Consider the following 6,000-nt stretch of genomic DNA (forward strand, 5'->3'; position numbering starts at 1 on the left):
ACAGGAAGCCTACACTTAGGGTTAGCGAGGTCCCCCTAGAGCGAACACTGGCTTTTTGCCAACACTGACTCTATGCCAAAACTGGCTCTACGCCAACACCATGTACGTACACCATGTACGGCTCTATGTACGCCAGTACCAGCTTCATACCTTTACTAGCTGCTTCACGCTTGCTGACCTCACACCATTCCATAGTTGAAGTGCCTCTCCCAGCAGCCTGTCCTCATAAACAGTTGCCAAGCGCTCGTTAAACCAGCAGTTAAACTTCTATTTATGAATGAAAAACACTGTACACTCGACTCACAATTGATGACGCTCGAACTTTTCTCGAAAAGTGTTTCGTACATGTCCTCGGTTCGAATCATACATCTGCAAATCCAATCTGTTCTCATAAACAATGCAGCTCACCATAGCCCGTGCTACATGGTCATTTCGTTCTGAGTAGCTTAGTCTAAAATCTAAAACAACAACAAAGCTTAGTCTAAAACAACAACAATACTTCATATACAAATAATCGCCAACAGAACCAAAACACATAACCTTAACTATACACAGAATGGTTATGTATAATAATATTAATTTATAAATGAGAACAAACCAATTGTTTAATACACTGTATGCTAAAATTGATTAATGCGGATGGGGAGGACGGCCGCTGCTTTAACCAGCCTAGTATGAGGACGGGTTGCATGTTTTACAAACCAAATAATTGTCAACGGAATCAAAATACCTAACCTAACCTAATCTAGGCCTATCCTTGTTTGTCCGAAAATAGAGATTTTTTGTTTGAGGCTAACCTCACCTATCTTGACTTCACCCATGGAGAGGGGGGGTGTTTTGGGACTGTCTTTTTCTGTTCTCTCTCTCTCTCTCTCTCTCTCTCTCTCTCTCTCTCTCTCTCTCTCTCTCTCTCTCTCTCTCTCTCTCTCTCTCTCTCTCTCTCTCTCTCTCTGTCACCCGACACACAGACCCGCCAGGCAGCAGCCAGAGACACACCTCTCACCACCTGTGTCGGGCTCCGTCTCCGTCACCGTGGTAATAACACCAGCGTCACATTACATTATACACGATGTGTTGGTCGGTGTGAGGTTGTAACAGGCCAGGGTACACAGCAGTGTGGGGAGAGGCTCACTTGTGTACAGGAATTTGATAATGAGTTTGACAGAACCCAAAAGGTTAAGAAACATTTCAACCTTGGAGTCCGATGGTTGAAATGCTCTTCCTAAGAGTAGCATTTTGGATGGTGTGTGCTCACCTGTCAGTGACTACGGGGGTGTAAGCTCTAGCTCTTTATGCCCCGCCTACCAGCCTTGTTGTACCTGTTGCGTTATAATTTAACTGTTCTGACGTTTTACTTCTTCGTCGAACCTGGCCTTAAATATGTGGATGGAGGTGGCTTCCACAACGTCTTATTTCAGTGTTTTCCACGTGTTGACCTTCCGTACAGGGTACGAATATTTCCTTACATTTCTTCGGTTCATTTGCGTTTCCAGCTTCCACCTGTGTCCTCTTGTCGTTCTTTGTCTCAATTTGAAGAGGCTGTCCTTGTCCACTTTGTTTATTGACCTTAGTATCTTGTATGCTGTGATCATATTTCCTCTGTTTCTTTTGTCCTCCAGGATCGTGAGGCGCAGTTACTTCAACCTATCTATATAGATCAGGCCTCTTAGCTCTGACACTAATCTTGTTGCTAACCTCTGTACTTTTTCAAACTTTAGTTTTAAACTTCACAACAAGCGGACTCCAGATAATTGGTGCACATTCCGGTATTGGTCTAGCAAGGGGCTGTGTAGATTGTCTTCAAAGAGCCCTGGTTTAGGTTTCTAAACTATATTTTTATGTTTACCATCGTCCCATATGGTGCAGATGTCACCCTGCCTACGTGTGCCTCTCATAGTTTTGTTGAAATTGTATCAATTGTCAAGCACTTTTCCCAAAGACTTTTCTCACTCCGATTCCTGGAGTTTCCTTCGCCCTTGTGATGTAGACATCTGATCTTCTTTATCGCTTCCCCATCTTTATTACTTACATTTATTGGGACTGAACTCAGCAACCATTTGTTTGCTCACTCCTGGAGAGTGTCAAGGTCCTCCTGTAACTGTTTACAGTCCTCGTCCTCCTCTGTGTTTACATTCCTTGCCAACTTTGCATCATCTACAAATATTGACATATACGACCTCACTCCCTGGGGTAGGTCGTTCACGTCAATTAAGAACAGTAGTGAACAAATCCACAAGGGCCGTGACGGGGATTCGAACCTGCGTTCAAGAGTATAGTGTATATAGTGTAGTAATACTACACTACACTACATAGTGTAGTGTAGTGTAAGAACAGTAGTGGTACCAGGACCGAGCCTTGTGGGACCCAACTTGTTACATTTCTCCAGCTCAAGACCTCGCCTCTGACTATGACTCGTTGTTTTCTGTCCTTCAGGTACTTCCTTGCCTAGTTCAGTGCCTCCCCGACTGTCCCAGCTTGCTTATCCATCTTGTCCAGCAGTCTTTCATGAGGAACATTAACAAATGCTTTCTGACAGGCTAGAAAAATACAATCTACCCAGCGTTCTTTTTCCTATCGCATTTTGCCATGTTGTATCTGAGCTTTACACTTTACACTGTATCAGTTTGTATCTGAGTTCACGTTGAATCCTATTGTATCTAAGTCCATGTTGACCTTTTGTAAGAATGTTTGTCCTCTCCAGGTGCTCCATTATTCTCATCTTGATTACTCTCTACGGCACTTTACACTCAATGCTTGTAGGTGACACTGGTCTGTAATTTACTGCCTCCTGTCTGTCCCCCTTTTTTTTAAATATTCCCAATACATTTGCCCTTTTCCAGAATCTAAGAGATTTCTTGTTCTGAGTGTTTTAATGAAAACAACAGGTAGTGGGTGACAAAGTACCTCTGCAGGTTCGTTGATATTAAGTTCGGTCTAATTGACATTGTTGCATCTAATTCCTTCAGGAGCTTCTTAACGTCCTCCACTGTGACTACCATGTCATCCAGTGTTTCCTCTGGTCTTTAATCTCTCAACTTTAGTTTCCAAGGTGATTCTCTTTTGAAGACCTCGCGAAGTCTTCCGTTCAGTCCTTCACATACCTCCTTGTTGTTTTTGCAAGAATTCCATTTTGTCTCTTCAACCTGATCACATGGTGTTGTTTTCCTCCTTAGATGGCTATAGAACAGCTTCGGTTGCTCCTTAGCTTTCACAACAATGTCACTTTCAAATTGCCTCTCAGCTTCCCTTCTGATTCCGGTGTAATAATTTCTGGCTCACTCTTTTGCATCTGTATTATCCTCTGTCCCGAGCTCTCTGTTCTTTTCCATGCTTTTTTGGTCCTCTCTTTTGCTTGCCTGCACTACCTTTTGAGCCAGGACTTTAATTTTTGTTTTGTTTTTCCGTCTGCCTCTCGTGAATGAGGTGATCAATTCTGTTGCAACTGCAGCTGCATGAGTTCATGTGCTCATGGATGCACTCCCGTGCACACACACACACACACACACGCTACGATGGGCCTCGTAGCCTGGCGGATGAGGGGCTTCGATCGTAGCCTGGTGGACAGCGCGCAGGACTCGTAATTTTGTGGCGCGGGTTCGATTCCCGCACGAGGCAGAAACAAATGGGCAAATTAAGTTTCTTTCACCCTGAATGCCCCTGTTACCTAGCAGTAAACAGGTACCTGGGAGTCAGCTGTCACGGGCTGCTTCCTAGTGTGTGTGTGGGGGGGGAGGGGGGGGAAAGTAGTTAGTAAACAGTTGATTGACAGTTGAGAGGCGGGCCGAAAGAGCAAAGCTCAACCCCCGCAAACACAACTAGGTAAATACACACACACACAAGAAACAAATGAACGCACACATGAAAATTACATTACATTACATCTAAAGCCAATTAAAAAAAAACGAGGCGAATCCATATCCACATTGGAATAAAATTAAAGGAAAAATTATACAGTATTTTGCCAATGAAATCGTTAAAAAAAAAACTAAGTGGCAGTTTCCATGAGGTATTTACGACCGAGTTAAACCACCTCCCAATCAAGGGGGGGGGGGGCGGGGTACCTGAATACCCTAGTTCCCGGTGTGGATACACTCAGAGTTTACGAGAGAGAGAGAGAGAGAGAGAGAGAGAGAGAGAGAGAGAGAGAGAGAGAGAGAGAGAGAGAGAGAGAGAGAGAGAGAGAGAGAGAGAGAGAGAGAGAGAGAGAGAAGAGAGAGAGAAGAGAGAGAGAAGAGAGAGAGAGAGAGAGAGAGAGAGAGAGAGAGAGAGAGAGAGAGAGAGAGAGAGAGAGAGAGAGAGAGAGAGAGAGAGAGAGAGAGAGAGAGAGAGAGAGAGAGAGAGAGAGAGACCATCAACATCTCTCCTATGGGGAGAAACTGGAAGCTTATTCAGCTGGGGACGAGATAACATTATTCTCCTGAATAACGCCAATCAGCTCTTGAATACCTGCCTCACCAATTTTAGGCAAGATAATTATCAGGAGAGATCGAGGTAAGGTAAAGGTAATTACGACGAAAAGGTAAGGTAATTATGAGGAAAAGCGTAATACCAGTCTGATTGTCTGTATAGCAGTCTGTCTGTCTGTCTGTCTGTCTCTCTCTCTGTCTGTCTGTCTTATACATCACTTTGCTACGGAATCGACTAATTCGTTAAAAATGCGACGTATTTGCAAGAATTAAGGCACCGTAATACGACGATATCTATGCATCTGTCTCGACAGGTTAGGCAGACTCGTACGTTGCTGGTTAGGCAAATCAGTTGAATTTGTTACGTTTCTATTTCGGCAAAACAGTTGCCTTTTTTACGCAGTAACATCCATTATCACGCATTTCATACACTATATAACACGTGTGAAAGATGTATTTTTCATATAATTTTGTTTAACTCTGGTTCTGTATATACATTTACCATTGACAAGCCTCTGGCTTCCTGTCCTCATCGAGGCCACTATATGTATTAGTGGCTCTCAATTAAATATATGTATGATGAAGGTTAGTATTGTGTATACATTAATGTCGCGTGTTCTCAAACACTGTTTCACTTAAAAGCTTGTTTCAGGTTTATAAATCAGTAATATACATTATGAAGTAAACTAACTAAGGTGGGAGCGTGTAAATGTGTGCAGGTGCAAGTGTTGCAAGTTGTGGAGAGCCCGCGCTTGTCCCGGGGCGACGGGTGGCCGGCGGAGTCGTGGCGGGGAACCTTGCTAGAGCGCTGATGGCGGCACACTGAGTCTTGGCGGGACGGTACAGCCCGCTGCCACTCGTCGCCACCCGCTGCCACTCGGCGCCATTCGCTGCCTCTACCCGCTGCCATTCGTTGCCACCCGTTGGCTTTACCCGCTGCCACCAAGATCCTTCCAGTGTTATATGTTTATAATAATAATAATAATAATAATAATAATAATAATAATAATAATAATAATAATAATAATAATAATAATAATAATAATAATAATAATAATAATAATAATAATAATTTTTATTTGCAAGAAAGTACAATGGGTTGGTGAAATTACATAAGACTGGTTGACCAATCCACACACCAGATGAGGAGACGACGACGTTTCGGTCCGTCCTGGACCATTATCAAGTCCATTGTGAATTGTGAAGAGACGAGCTAAACGAACTATGGGTTCAGTTCCTGAACCGATTATGTGCCTCTGTAACCCTTTCCCTCACCGCCCACGGACTGGGTATGGGGTGCATAATAAAGAAAGAAATTGAATTGAGAAAGGCACGTCTTAAGAGATAAGTAAGGCAAGAGGGAGATGAGGAGGAGGAAATCTTAAAGGAAGGTAAAATCAAGGCGAAAGATAGGTATAATAAAGGAAATATAGGGGATAATAAGACTGGTATTTTTGCATTCAGGCAAAGCCACTAACACGCATATAGTGACTTTCGGGCAGCGAAAAAGAGTTTGTCTCTACTAATTCACACAGATAGCGCGTAGGGCCATTTAAACAAAAAGTTCTCTCACTTTCCCAACTTTAGTGCCTGA

General features: G+C 43.3%; 1 protein-coding gene across 1 annotated transcript in view; it reads right to left on the reverse strand.

Moving 5' to 3' along the window:
• The window catches only part of LOC123769824 (glycine receptor subunit alpha-2), a 119,338-nt gene extending 114,116 nt beyond the window's left edge, over positions 1–5,222 (reverse strand). Inside the window, exon 1 of the mRNA XM_069301318.1 lies at positions 5,098–5,222. The gene's annotated coding sequence lies outside the window, so the exon portion shown is untranslated. The remainder of the gene's footprint in view (positions 1–5,097) is intronic.
• Positions 5,223–6,000: the final 778 nt, after the last annotated feature.

Source organism: Procambarus clarkii, chromosome 45, assembly GCF_040958095.1.
Source record: "Procambarus clarkii isolate CNS0578487 chromosome 45, FALCON_Pclarkii_2.0, whole genome shotgun sequence".
Classification (NCBI taxonomy): domain Eukaryota; kingdom Metazoa; phylum Arthropoda; class Malacostraca; order Decapoda; family Cambaridae; genus Procambarus; species Procambarus clarkii.